This window comes from Lygodium microphyllum, chromosome 2 (assembly GCF_053477565.2).
Source record: "Lygodium microphyllum isolate KBCC chromosome 2, Lygodium_microphyllum_v1.1.10, whole genome shotgun sequence".
Classification (NCBI taxonomy): Eukaryota; Viridiplantae; Streptophyta; class Polypodiopsida; order Schizaeales; family Lygodiaceae; genus Lygodium; species Lygodium microphyllum.
The window spans coordinates 29,408,501-29,428,556 of NC_141136.1; positions in this window are offsets into that span (position 1 = coordinate 29,408,501).

The following is a 20,056-nucleotide window of genomic DNA, read 5'->3' on the forward strand; positions in this document are numbered from 1 at the left end:
AACACTTGGAGGTCCTTACTCAAGGTAATGCATTACATCAATCATGCTATTGGATAAACTTGTAGAATAAGGTATTACATCAATTGTGTCATTGGGTAGACTTGTAGGGATTAGTATTTGAGTAGAGATTCTAATTACAATAAACCTATTGTAGGGCAAACAAGTTTCAAATATAACCTCAAAATAGATACCCTTTACATGCACTTTTTGGACCCATGGATCTAGACATACCACATAAAACATAGACTTGCCTTTTCTTGGGAAGGACACTTGCTTCTTGAGACTTTAAAATGAACTCCTTCTTACACCACCATTGTAAGTTGGAAGCTAGGGTTAAAGTACCATCTCTATATCTTCTTATAGAAAAGAGTTCACGGACCCATAAGAAATAATGAATAAAAAGATGAACTTTCCTCAATTAAGCCCATGGAGTAGCGTTATCAACCATAACCTTTATACCATGCTTATAAACCTTTGACATAGGATATTTATCTCCTCCTCTGAGTATATATTGCTTTGAAAGAAGGCCTCCAAGCATTTTACTTTGACGATGGTTTGAAATTAAGGTAAGAAATAAGAAGGAAGAAGACTTTGTCTACCATCACACTCTAAAAGAAAAGAAAGAGATAATGACTCATTATATCATATCATCCTCATGCCCCAACCCAAGCTATTAAAGCATACTATATAGATTTTTGAGCTCACTTGGAGTATTTGGCTACTAATAATTCCATCGCTAGATATAATACATGCAAAGCATCCGCTCATCATTCCATTTGGTAAGGCTCCTCCATAACTTCCAAATTGAAAGTGCTAATCCATTGAGATAATAATCTTGCTATTTTTTTTCATAGCAATAAAATGGAATGAGTCGCTAAATCATTCTATGGCCCTATCCATAGTCATGCCTAATGGCCCAACTATCCTTGGTATATGCTTATTAAGGCTTGTTGCAAACTAGCCTTTAATCAACTAAGCCTCCCAAGCGATTCAAAGAAGACACACATAAATAACATAATGTCCTCCCTTATAGTGTAAGTATATTGCTTGTAAAATTTAACTACTAGTAGATCTATATCTTTGTGACATTCAAGCCAAGTTCTCTCCAAGAATTTAAGTATCTTCCCTTCCCAATTCCATTAAGCATCAAAGACATTATTGTGTCACTTTAAATATATAGATTCCTTCATCATTTCATGAGCCCTAGATTTTGGTTTTGAAAATTCCTAACAAAGACACAGACTCCAAATTTGACAAAGCCTAGCTTTTTTAATTAAAAAATTTATTGTTTTGTCTACCTCTCTCATGCTTGAACCCTTGTCTATATAATGTTTTCTATTAGGCGACGCCATGCACCACATATCATTATACTTTTCCATTTTAAGGTGAATATAAGCAATGGTATGTATCATTGTGTACTAGATCTTGTTGTAATACCTCCTTGGATTATGCAAGGATTAGATTTGATCACTTAACTAGTAGTCTCTCCCAGCTTCAAAACACATAAGCACATGCTACTACTATATTATGATGTATTCAGTAATTTTACCATTGAAGGAGCTCACGTATCACATTTGGGGCTCTTCCTAACGTTATTGAAAGCTAGCACATTCAAAACTAGACTCTATGCATACACGTGTCTAGAAATAGTTGGTTAGATGTAAGAAAATGGGTTTTAATAGCCAAATTAAGTGGAATATAGAGCATCCTTATTGCTTGAAAAAGACTCTACCTAGGGAGTTCACTCTTTGTAAACCAAATATGTCACCTACAAGCAAAGAATCGTAGAAAACCCCTATCTACAGCTTGTGCAAGAGTCATATGACCCCACCCCATTTTTTACACTTATATGATGTATCAATAAAATTTACTATGAATTCTCTTTTTCAGACATAAGATTGTATATTGTGTTTACTTCTTCCTCATATTGAATAGTATTAAAACACTAGAATATTTCTAATTTGAAAATTATGCATTGCACTTTAAAGGTGATACATTGTCGCATCACTCCAAATGTAGTATTTTATGATGGTGCATTGTCTTTAACACAAAAAATGTAGTATATAAAAGACATAACAAATAAATTATCTTTCTCCTACCTCATTCATCTTCCCCCATACCCCTATTTTTATGGGTAGAGGGGAAAATTAATAGTGTCTATCCCTAATGTATATCCTTATGCACTTTTTGAAAAAGAAAACCCTCCCTTGCACTTACATGGTTCCTTATGCACTTTTTGGGAAATAAAGCCCTCTTTGGCACTTACATGGTTTCCTAAATAATCCATGGAAAACTCCTCAAGAGACGCTATCATTTAAATTAATTGAATTAGGCTATGAATTCTCCCTCGACTATTGGAAAGCTCTTTGTAAATATGTATATTATGCATGTTTGCTCTTTGGATCCCAACTAGGAAGGGAGATAGAGAATAAATGATGCCAGGAGGCATATTCTACGGTGGATTCCGTGAGGTTTTATGGTGGATTCCGTAAGATTTTATTACTGGGGCTCATACACAAAGTGGATTCTTTGTGCGAGAAGTCGATGGGGATGCCTATCCTTTTCAGGCATTCTGTTAATTTGATGTGTACATGGGTGATTCCATAGCGGGTGATTTCACAAAATACATATTTAAATTAATAAACATTTATGAGTTTAGAGTGCGCACTCGTGATAAATTAAGGTTAGAATTGATTTCTAACCAATTTATTTATATAGCCGAAGACTGCTAGGTATTCACTTTTATCGGTTTAATTGTATTATTTTACTAACGATTGTCAATGCTTCAGTTGATGTGTAGAGCGAGCAGCGGTGGTAGTGGAAAGCATTGGAGGATAGCATGTATTCAAATTTATCGTCAATATTTTGATGGGCGCATACCTTAGGCATGGAGCCTATATTTTGTTGCGCTTATTTATCAAAGTGCTTGATATTTATTTATTATTTTTGTATGCGCATGGGTACACGATTTAGATATTTGTATTTGGACATTGTATTTGGGTACGCCTGACTTCTTGGATGCCCATTAGCTTTAATTCTTTATTAGCGCAAAAGAAAACTCAAAAGCTAAAGCGTGCTATTTTGTAATTTGGGCTATTATTTGAGCTTGAAGATGAATAATATATGAAATACATGCTTTGTGGAGCGCACACACAAGGCATGGGGGGAGATTGCACCCAATTGGTCTCTTGTTCATGTCGTGGAAGCTTTCTACATTGATTTGTGTGCAAAAAGTAGAGTTATTTTGTTCTTGGGAACCTTCTGACGCTCACTACACACGCCTACGGCATCTGCTCTGTGCACCAGTGGTATCAGCGCGAAGCTGAGATCGAGAGCTTCCAATCGCTTACCATCTTGTGCGAAGGCGGAGCTCCTAGAACGATCGAGCTCTACAGTCAATTTCATCGCAAACGGTGGATGCCAGTGTGTTCGTGGCGGTCAAGAACCCCCTTCTGCACTATTTGATCGCGAAGGACCAGCCTGTGGAGGCGGAGGACCACGTGGATAACTCCTACATCAAGTCGTCTTCAAATAGTAACCTCCATAGCTTAAAAGCTTAAAAGCTTTATCTCAAAGGTTCAAAAGCTTAACAGTAAGCTTAATAAGAAAGCTTAAGGAAAAAATCTAACGAAATTATGCCGCGAGATATTGACACCACAATCGACGGCGTGAAAAACGCCCCCCTAAAAAATCCAACGGTGACACAAACAGCTTAAGTATTCTAAAGCTTAAGTCAATTAAGCTTTAAAGAAGCTTAATCACCTAAATTACACTAAGCTAACTTACTCCTGCAAGTTACTTAAGTCATAGAGGTCATTACAGACTTATTCAACTACTCCCATAAAGGCAGTTCACACGCAGAAGCACAGAATCCGTTTATTGCTCTTTGATAGACTCTATTCACACCTACAGACTTGCTAAACCAGTTTCAGCAAACGTAGAAGGTCATATGCAATTCATACGCAATTTCTACGAAGACAACGAATACCACAATCACAAAAGACAAAGACTACAAAAGCCAAACAAAATATACAAGCCTTGTATACCCGCCTTTGAGCTACGCTCATCCCGCTAATTAGATTTCGAGAGTGTGAGGCCTTTTGGATTTTACAGGATGACCGATGTCGAAGGGTTTGTGAAAGCAAAGTCGTGTCTTCAGAAGACCTTGATAAATTTCAGGATAAAAGATCAAATAGATGAATAAGCAAGATGAGGAAATAATGTCAAGACTCTGTTTTATTTCTGCCAATAACAAATATAAGGTTCAAGAAGAAGAAGTCTAAATAACCTCTGGGCATAGATCACCAACATGGCAGCGACTATGGTTCAAAAACAATTATTCTGATTTAAAGCAATAGATCCGTTCACTGAAAGACCAAGCTGATGTACAGCATGCAGTAATGGAAGTTGTTTTTATCTAACAGATTGTGTCAGGGAAGTATCTTGGGTACAACCTCTTAGAGCACCAAAGTTCCATCAACACAATTAACGAATCACAAATACATTCCAGAAGAAATCAATGGAACAATATATCCCTGCACAGTATATCCCTCTAACAAAGTCAACAAGCCTCCATTCATCAGACCTTTGCTTCAGCTCTTGCCTTGGATGAAGAGGCCCAGAAGAAGAACAGTGGCTGCGTGTATTTTCTGGCCTCCCCAAAAACTTCCACAGGTTACAAATATACACTCTAGGAGCCAGCCTCTGCATCTGTAAATAGGCATGTGATTGCTCCTGAGGCTCACACCATGTAATCCCTTGGTGGCTCATACAATGAGTTTGTCGGGTGATGTGGTGTTCCTTGATTTTAGTGTCTATTCAGATATCAGCTAGGATCAAGATGTGACTTAACTCACCTTTGTCAGACATGCGTGCCATCATGTCCTGAAACTCCTCATCGCTCATCCCTCGACTCATCCTGAAAATGTCACCTGCAGAGATAAAAAATGGTGTTAGAATAATCAATTTAAACTATACAAAGCACAGTAATATAAATCATTTTTGAAAAATCCCTCTTAAAATGCATATCTTATGTACCTTTATGGAAGATCTAAACAACGAATTGAGTAATACAATTCTCCTTCTCTTCCATTGAGGCATCCATTCCTTTTTCTACCCCATTTCCAACTACCACATCTCCAGTCAGTCTATCATCGTCCTTCAGCGTCCATAGCATTTCATTGTCTGGTTCCACCATTGGTAGCCATTGTGAGATATGCACTAACGCCTCTGACACCAACCAACCTTCCGCCATGCTACCTTCTGGACGAGCTCGTTGTCGCACAAAGCCTTTCAGGGTTTTCATGAAGTGCTCCAGGAAGAACATCCATCGCATATGGACAGGTCCAGCAATCTCCACTTCGTCCACAAGATGCACAAGAAGGTGAACTTGTATCGTGAGCATGCTAGTGGGCAGGTATTTCTCAAAGAGACAGACTGTTTCAACTGCTCCCCGCCTTGCGGATTCAATAGAGGACGTCTTAATCTCTTTCTGTGAGATCCATTGCACCAAAGTCGACAACTTATAAATGGCCCCGCGAATTTCTGGAGTAAGGCATCCTGCGATCGCGATTGGTAGGACAAACTGCCACAAATGAGAAAGCATTATGAATAATGGCCACTTTTCAAATTGCAAAATGCCCACGCTAATTACAATCCATTCTATTCACAAACCTGACATATCTTATGCCAATCATGGGATTTTAGCCAAGACAATTGGTCATCTTTAGAAAATGCGGACCTGAGAGAATGCATCATACCCGTCGGAGTGCGGATAGACTTGATTACTTGCTTCACAATGCGCTCTTCTTTGGTAGACAAAACCCAGGGAGCACGAGGAAGCTGCACTCCCCCTTCAGCACTCGAGTGTGGCCAAAGCGCCTCCATCTTACCTACCTCCTTCAAATCCATTCGTGACCCTATAGTGTCTCTCTTTCCTGTGATGTGGTCCCATAGCAAGCTACCCACATTCTTCAAAATATGCATGGGGTCGTTGACCTGTAAGTGGGTCCAATATGGCAACTCGTAGAAAACTGAGAACCGCCGCATTCCATTTGGATGTGATTCCGGGTTTACCATTTTCAGCTCATACCAGCTTGCAGTGTTCATATGTGCTGGAGGTCGTCCAAGAAAACCTTCCCTGAGTTCATGATCCTCCAGCAAGAAAGCGGCGTGTCCTTGATATACCATCTTCTTCATGGTTCGTGACCTTCGGGAGTCTAACTATGGCCCACACAATGGACATGCATGATAACCTGAGGTAACCAGACCTGTAAGGCGAGCCACGACCTAGTGAATACTTGATTGAATGAAATAAAATATAGATATTACCAGCGAGAATGGAGGTCTGCTCACCTGAGCACTCTCCCAATCCCGGAAAGTCATGCATCGTCCACATGAGAATGGCTCGAATGTTGGCTGACCGCCGACCATCGCGCCTGCTCATATCTTGCACAGTGACCCCCTCCTCCCACAAAATCTTAAGCTCATTGACTAATGGACGAAGATACACGTCCATATTTTTTACTTTGTAGCGTCCCGGGATGAGCAAGCTAAGGATGAGATGTCCTTTCTTCGTAGAAAGCCATGGAGGGATGTTGTAGTTGACAAGCACAATAGGCCACACACTGTAAGAAGCCGAGCGCAGACCGAATGGGTTCACACCATCCATGGCAAGGTCGAGCTGAAGATTCCCTGGCTCTCGCACAAAACCTAGGAAGGTAGAGTCAATGTGACTCCATGCGCACGAATCCGCTGATATTCTTTGAACTCCATCCGTGGACCTACTCTGCACATGCCACGTTGCCAAGCTTGCCATGCCAAACGTGCGAAACATGTGGTTTATGCGGGGGATGAGCGAAAAGTGTTTGAAAACTTTTTGAGGGATGGTTTGTCCTTGCAAGTCCTGTCGATACCTGTGAGCACCACACTTTGGACATGTCTCCATAGTCTCGTATTCATCTCAAAACAGTATATAGTCGTTGATACATGCAGGGATGTTATTGTAGTCCATGCCAAGCTTTCGTAAAACATGTCGTGCATCATCACGAGACTCAGGCATGGTATTTGCAGGTGGTAATATATAATATTTCAATAACCTGAAAAAAATCATAAAACACCTTGAAAAAGCACAAATGTTTGCAATAATACTGTTTTTAAAAAAAATCAATGAAGCCTATGTGCAAGGTACCTGAATAAGTCAGTCACACTCGTATCGCTCCAACCGTATTTTGCTTGCACACTTAAGAGTGCAAGCAATGTCTTCAACCGAGATACTCGGCACCCATCATATAATGGTATGGATGCTTCCTCTCTAAGCGGGTCAGATGTCTCAACATCCATGGGAATCAATGCATCGATCATTGCCTCCATCTCAGGCTCCAAGATTGTAGGTAGGTCGGGAAGGTTGTCTGTCTCCTCTGGCATTGACGGTATAGATGGGCCTTGCGAGTGGTGGATTGGCTCCTGTAATCCATCCATCGCACGTCCACGAACTCTTCTAATTGGCCGCAAAGGGTGCACTCCCCCTTGGGTCAAGACATCACCCCCTTGGATAGAAAATTTGCCAACAAGACCCAATCTTATTGTGTATGGTTTTCAATTAGCTTGCGAGTACAATGCATGATTAATATTAACTTCAAATTACCGTTTGCTGAAAATCCGCAATCGCCTGATCAATGATCTCAGATTGAAACTCGCCAAATCGTCGTACGTGTTCTATAGACAATCCGCGTTTTTGTCTAATTGCTAACTTGCATTGAGAGCAAGGACATGGGACACGCTAATTAAGATACGTCTCGCGGTCTTGAACAATAAGACCTTCTTTGTTTTCCATCTTATCTACATTACAGCAAACGAGGCTTAAATGGATAGCTTTATGGAGATGTACGTCAAGTTGCAAGTTGACCATAAATCTTGCATTGTACGTCAAGTTACATAGTAGTTGAGAGATTTATGGAGATGTACGTCAAGTTACATAGTAGTTGAGAGATTTTCCGATGTTATATCTCGGTCTTGTATCATGCTCAAGGATTTGTTTGTCCCGGTAGATAATTATTCGTTATTGTAAAAAATTGCACTAGAGGGATTTGAGTATAAGTAATCCATTTTGAGCATCATTGAGGATCTCTTAGTCTAATAATAAATCAGTCTCAACAAAAAGCATCTTAGAAATGTGGTTTTTTTGTCCTAGGATCGCGTATTAAAATTAATGCCATCTATGAAATTTATCAACTATAGTAATAAAATTTTTTTCAATCAATTCTACTCATAGTCATAAGACCTGAGAGAAAATATCCTATACTCAATTTAAGGGATTCTTCTTCTATAACAATACTTTTGGGTTCATTTTGATGAAGTACCGTAATGACCATTATCTAGGGTATCATTTTCTTTTAGTCCTTCCATTGACTAGTTGGCATGATTTCTAATTTGCTATGCCTATAAAGTTAATACAAAAACAATGAATTATGCATATCACAATTAGATCCCCTACTTGGACATTATGAAGGACATGACCAATTTTAAGCCATCTTAAAGACTCACCAATGTACGTGGCCCATGGCAAAGCACATTGTATACCATTATCAATAAGTCTATTATCTTAAATTTCCTTCCCCTCCCTCTCCCTCTCTTTCTCTTCCTCTCTCTCCCTCTCCCTCTCTTTCTCTCTTTCTCTCTTTCTCTCTCATTTCCTCTCCTAAACAAGCAAAAAAGAAAGTGATTCAAACATTAAACAAGCAAGAGGGAGAGTGAGAGAGAGAATGCACTCTCCCTCCCTCTCCCTCTCCCTCTCTTTCTCTTTCTCTCCCTCTCTCATTTCCTTCCCCTCCCTCTCCCTCTCCCCCTCTTTCTCTCCCTCTCTATCTCTCTTTCTCTCTCATTTCCTAAACAAGCAAAAAATAAAGTGATTTAAACATTAAACAAGCAAAAGGGAGAGGGAGAGAGAGACAATGCACTCTCCCTCTCTTTCTCTTTCTCTCCCTCTCTCATTTCCTTCCCCTCCCTCTCCCTCTCCCTCTCTTTCTCTCTCATTTTCTCTCCTAAACAAGCAAAAAATAAAGTGATTTAAACATTAAACAAGCAAAAGGGAGAGGGAGAGAGAGAATACACTCTCCCTCCCTCTCCCTCTCTTTCTCTTTCTCTCCCTCTCTCATTTCCTCCCCCTCCCTCTCCCTCTCCCTCTCTTTCTCTTTCTCTTTCTCTTTCTCTCTCTCCCTCTCCCTCTCCCTCTCCCTCTCTTTCTCTCTTACTCTCTCATTTCCTCTCCTAAACAAGCAAAAAAGAAAGTGATTTAAACATTAAACAAGCAAAAGGGAGAGGGAGAGAGAGAATGCACTCTCCCTCTCCCTCCCTCTCCCTCTCTTTCTCTCCCTCTCCCTCTCCCTCTCCCTCTCTTTCTCTTTCTCTCCCTCTCTCTCCCTCTCTCTCTCTTTCTCTTTCATTTCCTCTCCTAAACAAGCAAAAGCGAGTGATTTAAACCTTGAACAAGCAAAAGAAAGAGAGAGGGAGACTCACCAATGAGATATGGCGAGCGTGGGGCGGCTCCTCTTTGTGATGAAGGCTCCTCCTCTCCTTCGCGAACAACGGCGGCGGTGGCGGCGGCGGCAAGTCTTCTTCCTCTCCTTCTCTCACGACGATCGCTCTCTCCCTCCCTCTCGCTCTCAAAACTCACAATGGAGCAAACACGAAATGAAAACCACGCTCGGTTTCGACCATGTTTTTTCCCTGCGGCCCATCGCTATTTGCGTCGCTCATCGCAAATGCGATGCAAATAGCGACGCCAATAGTGACGTCGCTATCAACCATCCCTAATCGGCGTCGCTACTAGCTCAAATCCTTGTAGTGTTTTCAGGACATGTCTTAGTAGTCCATCGAAAAGAGAGTCTAGAAAGCTCTGCCCAGCACTCCCATGGAATGTTACGAGGTTTGAGATCTAGGACTTCCAGCGCGTCTGCCACGTAGCGAAAGCATTCCAGCCGTTCCCACTTAGGACCGACCTGAATCAGGGTTTTCCCTAACTGTCACTTTCCTAAACGGTAGCTAGCGTCGAATCCCAAGTAAACTACTTTACGCAGAAACACAGGGACGAAGCGGATTCATGCTGCACTTGGTTCAAGGAGAATGGGAAACGAGAGGGATGCAACCCATAAGGCATAGTCCCACTCTGTTCCCCTAAAAGAACATAAATCGGGATTCTAGTAACCTAAAGCCTGGGTCAGTGCCTTGCTGTTCATTCCCTTTGAGAAGAGCTCCTTGCTGCCCAATTCGAGTAAGAAAAGTTCTCGGCCAACCAGGACCACCCATCCGTAGGACAGACCCATGGCCACATCCACTGCACTTTCCTCAAGGTTGCTTTAGTTGTCTAATTACCTACCACATTTAATTGGACACGCATCAAACAGCTTCATTAATTAGCCAGTTAGACACTGGTTCCTTCACGTAATCTTAGCACTTGACATAGAAAAACAATCTCAAACAAGTTTCCTTTTCAAGAGGTTATCTTATTTATCTTTGGAATACATCCATAAAGTCCAGCCCATAGGCTAATTCATAATCCGCCCGAAGGCTATCCATAATCCGCCCAAAGGCTATCCAACAATCCACAAGGATTACTAATCCAAGATTCCGCCTGTAGATTAGTATGCGGGCCTCGAGATCTAATCCCGAGTCACGTTGGCCTGTTGTGCAGGGCCCATAAGGCAAGGGATTTACGGCCAGAGCCCCTCCTGGCACCCAAGCGTCCTGTGCTCCCTCCTCCCCCCCCCCCCCCCAAGGCTAAGGGGGGTTTATATAGGGCTTAAGGGGTGGGGAGAGAAGCTCCCCCACGTAGGCTATGCATGGCTTTTCCCCATACACCCAACTCACCACATCTCCTCCTTCTCCCATTCCCTTCCCTCCAGCCATGCATCGGTGGGGGGGATTAGCAAAAATAATTTGCATTAAATTGAACATTATCCAATTTTCCCCCTCCCAAGAAGGTGTTTCCCCACGATTATGCGGATTTGAACCCCCTACCTCGATTTTCGAATGCAGAGGTCCCATTTTTGTGCATGTGGGTTACGGATCAAACTGCCGGAAATTACAATGCGCAAGATAACCTTGCACTGGGTTAACGCGGCGTGCGGGGAGTCAAGTTTGGTAATATTTTTGAGCAAGAATATTACATGAAATTTCCTAACAAAGACATTGACTCCAAATTTGAAAAATCCTAGCTAATTTTCTTATTTTGTCTACCTCTCTCATGCCACAACTCTCGTCTTTATAATGTTTAAAAGGGATTTTCTTCCAACTATAAAAAAGTGCAACAACATGTGACATATCGTTTTATAATAGGCCACACCATGCACCAGATATCATTATACGTTTCCATTTTAGGGTGAATACAAGTAATGATATGTATCATTGTGTACTAGATCTTGTTGTAATACCTCCGTGGATTATGCAAGGGGTACATTTGATCACTTAACCAGTAGTATCTCGCAACTCCAAAACACATAAGCACATGCTACTACTACATTGTGATGTATTCAAGAATTTTACCAATTGAAGGAGCTTAGATGCGGGCCTCGAGATCCAATCCCGAATCGTGTTGGTCTCTTGTGCAGGGCTCCGAAGGCAAGGGCTTTACGGCCAGAGCCCCCCCGAAGGAGTAGATTTGATCACTTAACTAGTAGTCTCCCCTAGCTTCAAAAAACATAAGCACATGCTACTACTATATTATGATGTATTAAGTAATTTTACCATTGAAGGAGATCACATATCACATTTTTGGCTACGTTATTGAAAGCTAGCACATTCAAAACTAGACTCTATGCATACACAAGTGTCTAGAAATAGTTGGTTAGATGTAAGAAAATGGGTTTTAAGAGCCAAATTAAGTGGATTATAGAAAATCCTTATTGCTTGAAAGAGACTCTACCTAGGGAGTTCACTCTTTGTAAACCAATTATGTCACCTACGAGCAAAGAATCGTGGAAAACCCCTATCTATAGCTTGTGCAATAGTTATATGACCCCACCCCCCTTTTTACACTTATACGATGTATCAATAAAATTTAGTGTGAATTCTCTTTTTCACATATAAGATTGTATATTGTGTTTACTTCTTCCTCATATTGAATAATATTAAAAGACTATAATATTTCTAATTTAAAAATTATGCATTGCACTTTAAAGGTGATACATTGTCGCATCACTCCAAATGTAGTATTTCATGATGGTGCATTGTCTTGAACACCAAAAATTTAGTATTTAAAAAACACAACAAATAAATTATATTTCCCCTACCTCATTCATCTTCCTCCCCTCCCCCCATACCCCCTATTTTTATGGGTGGAGGGGAAAATGAATAGGGCCTATCCCTAATGTATATCCTTATACACTTTTTGAAAGAGAAAACCCTCCCTTGCATTTACATGGTTCCTTATGTACTTTTTGGGGAATAAACCCCTCCTTGGAACTTACATGGTTTCCTAAATTATCCATGGCAAACTCCTCAAGAGACTCTATCATTTACATTAAATGAATAGGGCTATAAATTCTCCCTTGACTATTGGAAAGCTCTTTGTAAATATGTATATTATGCATGATTGCTCTTTGGATCCTAAATAGGAAGGGAGATAAAGAATAAAAGCCCTCATTCATGACCACAATGACCATTATCAATGCTATCATTATATGCTCAAATGAAATTCTTTTATATAGGAATATCATCAAAGTATATGGAAGTAACTCAATAACCCGCAGTCCAAATGTTGTGGATTAAAGGCCACATGTGTCTAGCAAACTATATTTACCGTATACTTAGTGCCCACACAGTTGTAAACTACAAGTGGTGGCTGCCCACCACTGTCATCTATATTCCTTATTCTTTACTATGATAGAATAATAAAGAGAAGGCAAGTTACACATTGTGACTATTGAAGTTTCCACACACTAGTCTTACTCTTTTGCATTCAAACCCCCATAGCCATTTCTCTTACTTCCCATTATGGTCTTCTCTCTCTCACTCTTGCTCGCCCTTTCAAACTAATATTAGAGTAGGAATTCAAGGAGCTTCACCCATTCTACTTCAGCTTGGGAAAGAGAGCTTCAACCCCAACTTCCATGGCAGCTAGACTTCAATCATTTAAGGAAAATATCAAATCCCCAACTTCTCCAAGTCATTTCAGCGTTAGCACAACCTTTGATCAGTGCCTAGTAAATTCAAAGAGTTAGGGATAGTAGTAGAAGTCCCTAGAGATTATCCCACAATTGGTCATATATTTTTAGGGGGCTGCCCTACTCACTTCCGCTTAGACATTTGGCTCTAGCAATTCTTCTAATTCTTATCTAGCTATTGAGGACTTCTCTTAGCACTTTTGACTCTAAATTTGGGCATCATTTGAGAATACAAACTTACTATTCACAATTTTGGATAGCAAAGCATTTGAATGTTTATGGTTCACTAATGCTTATTCACACAGGTTTTAATGCTAGGATGATATCTCGAGGGGTTCACTATATATATATATTCTCTATATAACGTGCATTCATGGCCTATTTATAAATATCGTAATCTGTGATTTTTTCTTGAATAAAACACAACCCTTTTCTATTCAATCTGTAAGTAACCCCTTTATATGACACCCTTCTGTATGTAAAAATTGTATAAAACCAGTGTTTTAAAAACCCCTTATTTTGAACTCACGTTATATATACATATATTCATGAGTGACCCCCCTGAAGATGATATATTGATCTTAGGGATGCTCTACAAATTGACTAGAGCTCAGTTTACTCAACCATTGAAGGGATCTCTATTCTCATAAATAGTGGATAGAAAGCATATGCTTTGAATATTAGTGAAATCTATGCTTACATGCCATGGGAAAATGCTCTTTGATCATGTGTATGCTTGACACTATTGGGCATGTATGGATATTCTCTCCTTTTGGCCTTGAGCTTTGATTCTAAGCTCTCTTATATTCATATCTATAGAGGCTGCATGGTTCAATGATCTCTTATTCATAGACTTGGATGATGATTCTATTTACATGGTCTAGGACATATTATTTGGTACCTTTGGGCTTTCGAAGGTTATGACATGCATGTATTGAGCTTCCTTTGCTCTTGGATACTTCACTTTACTTCCAATGGGAGAAATTTCATATTTCATTGCAAAGCTTGGGTTTGAGAGATTGCACAAGTCTCTCGTCTATACTTATTGGTTTATGCAGACATTGTCTTTGTAGTTATTAATCACTATGTGCTTTTTTAAATTTGATTTTTTGGTTGCCTAGTACTTCCTCTTTCAGATACATTATCGGCCCCATGGACACATGCTTCCTTGGTACTCAAATGTTATGAGAATGCTTTGAGATGCTTGTTGGATTTTTAAGAGCTTGATTATCTCAGTTTTGAAGAGGTTTATTTCTATCATAATGGTTTGGACAACAAGAATACAACAGTGGACTCTATGCTTTTAAGCATGTTATATGTCTATAGTGATGTCTAGGATTGATGTAAAAATCCAAATACAATTATAATATGCGTTGGCACTTGATTTTGAGTTACATTTGATGTACTTGGATTTTGGTTAGTTGCTTTGAGCTTCCGTACTTACTTGGGCTTTCCAGATGCTTTTGTCTATATGTCTTGAGCTTTGCGTGCTCACTTTGCATTCAAGATTCTCTTCTAGATGGAGATGCTTATACTTAATTGGTAGAGCTTTGCTCTTTGAGAGAATCCAACTCTTGGTTCATGTATATGCTCTCTTGTATGCTATTGGATGCATTTACCTCCACTTGGTGGGCTGATTTTATTTTCTCTTTTCTCAACCATTTTGCATTCAGCAACATTGCATATTGGTTATGTACTGAGAAACATTGCTCTTTGCTCACTCATCATGCATTTGGCCTCAGGTAAGTTACTCATGAATATATATGTGCATCACGTGGGTTCAAAATAATGTATTTTTGAAATATAATATTTATATATTTTAAACATACAAAAGGGTGTAATATAAATTGGCTATTTACAATTTGAATAGAAAAGGGTTATGTTTTATTTAGGAAAACTTCACAGATAAGGATATTTATAAATAGGTTGTGAACACACGTAATGTAGAGGATGTACATATAGTAACTTCCCCGAGCATTTGGCAAATCTCTGTAGTTTCTCTTGAGATTTTCTACATGCATGATAGATATGCTTATGGGATGGGTTTGTGATAGTCTTCAATACCATGGCTCTATGCTCACTCACTGCTAGTTGCATTCCTTTATCTGGGTTGCTACTCGAACATCTCTCACAATGGAGGCTTGCTTTCTTGGTTTTGTGCACATATATACTGATGTCTTTATTTCAACATTGCTATAATTACAGTTTTTAGCATTCATTTAGAGAGTACATAAAATATTTTGGCACTTTTTTCTTGCAATTGGTGGGCATATCTAGTCTCATTTGTTCCCACCCTTTTGGATTTTTTTTGCGGGCTATTTTATTGAGTTTACTATAGCCCATACTCTTGCTATTTGTGCTAACACTTGCAGTCATTATGGCAAGTTCATATGCCAATAATGGTATTTTCAATCTTCAAAATCTTGATGGCAATAACTTCCAATATTGGACGATATAGATGTGCCAAGTGTTGGTACAAAAGAGACAAGTTAAACAATTGAAGTTAGATAGCATAAAGCGTGAGGTTTATGATATAGAGGGTTAGGCAAAACTTGATTATCTTTGCAAATCTAGTGTCATTCTATCATTATCAAAGTAGGTGTATTTTAATAACATTGGGATTGAGAGTGGTGCTTATGAATAATAGAAAAAAAATTGATTTTTATGACAAACAAGGTCTTGCATCTCAACTATACTAGTTGAAGAGACTTGTAAACATTCACATGAAGGAGGGTACGGCTATATCCACTCATTTGAATGAATTTCATTCCATTTTCAGCCAAGTTGTATCACAAGGCATTCAACTTGACAATAATAACAAGTCATTTTTCTTGCTTGTTACACTACCTGAGTCATGGGAAACCTTTCATATTGCTATGAGTGCTCATCATTCTAAGGGTGGTTTTAAATGTAGTGGTATAGAGAGTTCTATACTAATAGAAGAAGAAAGTAGAAAAAACATTAATACAAACATGTATTTCTTATGCATTGACGATTAGAGCCAGAAATTGTAGTAATCACACTAATAAATATTGTAGAGACTCCTAGCCTAATACTGGCAAGTCTTAGTCTCATAGGCAATCTTGCAATAAGTTTCATAGATGTAACTTCTCTTTGACATGTAATTATTATGGACAACATGGTGAAATTCAACTATAAGTGTCATCAACTAGGACACTCAGTAGTGAACTATTAGTCCAAGAAGCAAGTTATTCAAATCAATCACTTAAGAGAGACTGAAGAAGAGGACCATGAAGATATGCTAGACTTCACTGAAGATGATAATGATATCTGCGACACTTTGGATACTTTAATAGGTATGCCCAATCCTCATTCGTTATTAACAATAAAATATTTTGTGCATGGTCAAGAAAAGATTGTTTTGCATGATGATGGAAACACACATGATTTTATTTATGCAAAGTTGGTAAAATAATTGAATTTACCTACTATTCCAACTCATTATTGTATAAAGACTGCATTCTTAGGCACTAGATACAATGGTACACAAGAAGTTCATGACATAGAGATTAAAATCGGTGATTATGCTGAGCGCAAAAATTTCTTGGTTTTCCCTTTGCAAGCTAATGATATTACTTTAGGAGTGCCTTGGAGTCACAAATATAATCGCGACATAGATTATTTCACACATTCCATGAAAATTCATCTTAACGGAAACCAAATCCCATTACATGGATTGCACACCTTTGATAATTTTCTAGTGCTTAGTCATACATAGGCTAAATGTGCATTGAGTAAAGGTAGCAAATCATGCTTAGTATGGGTGAATGAAGTTGAAGCGAAGAAAAATTAGATGCATCTTAAGCATGCACAATTTCTTTCACAATTTAAGGATTTTTTAATTGCTAAGCTACCACCTACACGTCCCAAAGATCATAAAATAGAATAAATCCTAGGTTCTCAACCACCATGTAAAGCCCCTTATAGACACGATCAGATTGAAAAAAAAGAAATCCAAGCACAAGTTAAAGAACTCTTGAACCAAGGACTCATTAGGCCCAATAGTTTTCCTTTTGGTGCACGTGTCCTATTAGTTAAGAAGAAAAATAATATCTATAAGATTTGCATTGAATATTGTGCCCTAAACAAGATCATTGGTAAGAATAGATATCGGATCCCTAGGATATCTCGCGATATTAGGATAACCATGGATCTCAAGAAGGTTCTTGAAGAGCAAATTTTAAACAATTGGGTGGAATTTACCTTGGAAGAGGTACTTGGTATCACCAAGTAGGAATTTCATTGATACCAAGTAGGAATTTCATGACAAAATCATTAACAATACAACTCTTGAGAAAAGATCAAAGGTTTCAATGGGAAAGGAAGCGTAAGAAAGCAATGAAGAAATTGAAGCTGAAATCTGCTTCTAAATGTGAAAGGTTGATTATTCACATGGGAATCTTTGTGAAGGGAATGTGCCAAGTCAGTAAAAGTAATTGTTAGAGCATTTCATGATAAGCTCTATTAGCTCTCTCCTACATCTGATTGACTATAATGAGACTCCTCCCAATTGTTTCTTGTGATCCCTTGAAGGCTACCTTCATGTGGAATCTAACTATCCAATTTGAGGTTTGTAAAATGGATGCTACTATAATATCTTTTTTCTCTTTCATAGATTTGAGTTATATTATCACTTGTCGTAAGAGAGTGTAGCTAGTTAAAAATACATGTGGTAAATTGATCACACCCAATACATGGTCAACAAACCTAGATACAGTCAAAGAATAGAGTTTGCTAGCTAGAACATGACGTTCATTATTCGAAACAAAAGACTGCTTGAATCAAATTGTAGTCTAACATCCCCAATGCTAATGATATCTAATGCAATATCATTTCGCAGTCTCACAACAGAACTTGTATTGCCACAATAGTTATGAAACCAATCCTCATGTGGGGTAATATGGAATGAAGCACATGAATCAGGAAAACAAACAATGGTAGCAAGCAGATGAAGCATCGATAAACTGAGTAGCATCAATAGATAAATTAGCGAAAATATAGTCATCATTAGACTTAGTATATGCTACATTTATTTGGTGTACAGATCAGGTGTTGTATGCGTGCTTAGTGAACGCTGAAAGGTCCCCAAGAACAAATAACTCTACAAAAGCTTCATAAATATAAAAAGATATTTTGCACAATAAGAGACAAGAAGACCAATTGGGTGCAATCTCCCCCCATGCCTTGTGTGAGCGCTTCACAAGCCATGTATTTATAAATTTATTTATCTCCAAGGTAAAAAATAGCCCACTTTACAATTAGCATGCTTTTGGCTTTTGTGTTTGATTTTGCCCAAATAAAGAGAAAAGTGTTTGGGCATCCCAAAAGTAGGGCTATGCCGCTCAAATACAATGTCAAATTATTAAATCAAGAGTCTATGCGCATACAAAATAGTAAATGTTTTGTAGTAAATATTGGCACCACTTCTTTAGAGATAATGCATGTGGCCATCATAAATAGTAATTCTTCTAGGTATTTTGAATTCACACCATCACCCAGTGCTACCCAAGGACATCGCCGCCTACTCTACACATCCACTGAAGCATTCACAATTGTTTGAAAATAATAAGATAAACCCCACAAAGTGAATACCTAGCCCATACTCTTGCTATTTATGCTAACACTTGCAATCATTATGGCAAGTTCATATGCCAATAATGGTATGTTCAATCTTCAAAATCTTGATGGCAATAACTTCCAATATTGGACGATATAGATGTGCCAAGTGTTGGTACAAAAGAGACAAGTTAAACAATTGAAGTTAGATAGCATAAAGCGTGAGATTTATGATATAGAGGGTTAGGCAAAACTTGATTATCTATACAAATCTAGTGCCATTCTTATCATTATCAAAGTAGGTGTATTTTAATAACATTGGGATTGAGAGTCGTGCTTATGCATAATGGAAAAAATTTTGATTTTTATGACAAACAAGGTCTTGCATCTCAATTATACTAGTTGAAGAGACTTGTAAACATTCACATGAAGGAGGGTACAGCTATATCCACTCATTTGAATGAATTTCATTCCATTTTCAGCCAATTTGTATCAAAAGGCATTCAACTTGACAATAATATCAAGTCCTTTTTCCTGCTTGTTACACTACCTAAGTCATGGGACACCTTTCATATTGCTATGAGTGATCATCCTTCTAAGGGTGGTTTTAAATGTAGTAGTATAGAGAGTTCTATACTAATAGAAGAAGAAATTAGAAAAAACATTGATACAAACATGTATTTCTTATCCATTGACGATTAGAGGCAGAAATTGTAGTAATCACACTAATAAATATGGTAGAGACTCCTAGCCTGATACGGGCAAGTCTTAGTCTCATAGGCAATCTTGCAATAAGTTTCACAGATGTAACTTCTCTTTGACATGTAATTATTATGGGCAACATGGTGAAATTCAACTACAATTGCATAAAATGTGCAATGATAGGCATAATTAAAAAGGCAAGGGAAAAGCATATGATAATGTAAAGTCTAATCATTGTAGCATTGTCCCCAGTAATTCCAGTGTGAAAATTGAAATGATAATGATGAGAGAAGGCATATTCCATAGTGGATTTCGTGAGGTTTTTATTCCACGCTAGATTTCGTGAGGTTTCTCGGTGGATTCCGTAAAACTATATTTATTTATCAAGGCTCGTACACAAGATGGATTCCTTGTGCGAGAAGTTCACTTTTGTGGGTTTTATGTTATTATTTTCTAACAATTGTGAATGCTTCAGTTGATGTGTAGTGCAGGTGGTGGTGGCGTTGGGTAGCACTGGGCGATGCCATGAATTCAAAATACCTAAAAGAATTACTATTTTTGATGGGTACTGTTGTGATGTTATGAGGACACAATGTGAAAAAGTATGGAATGCATCA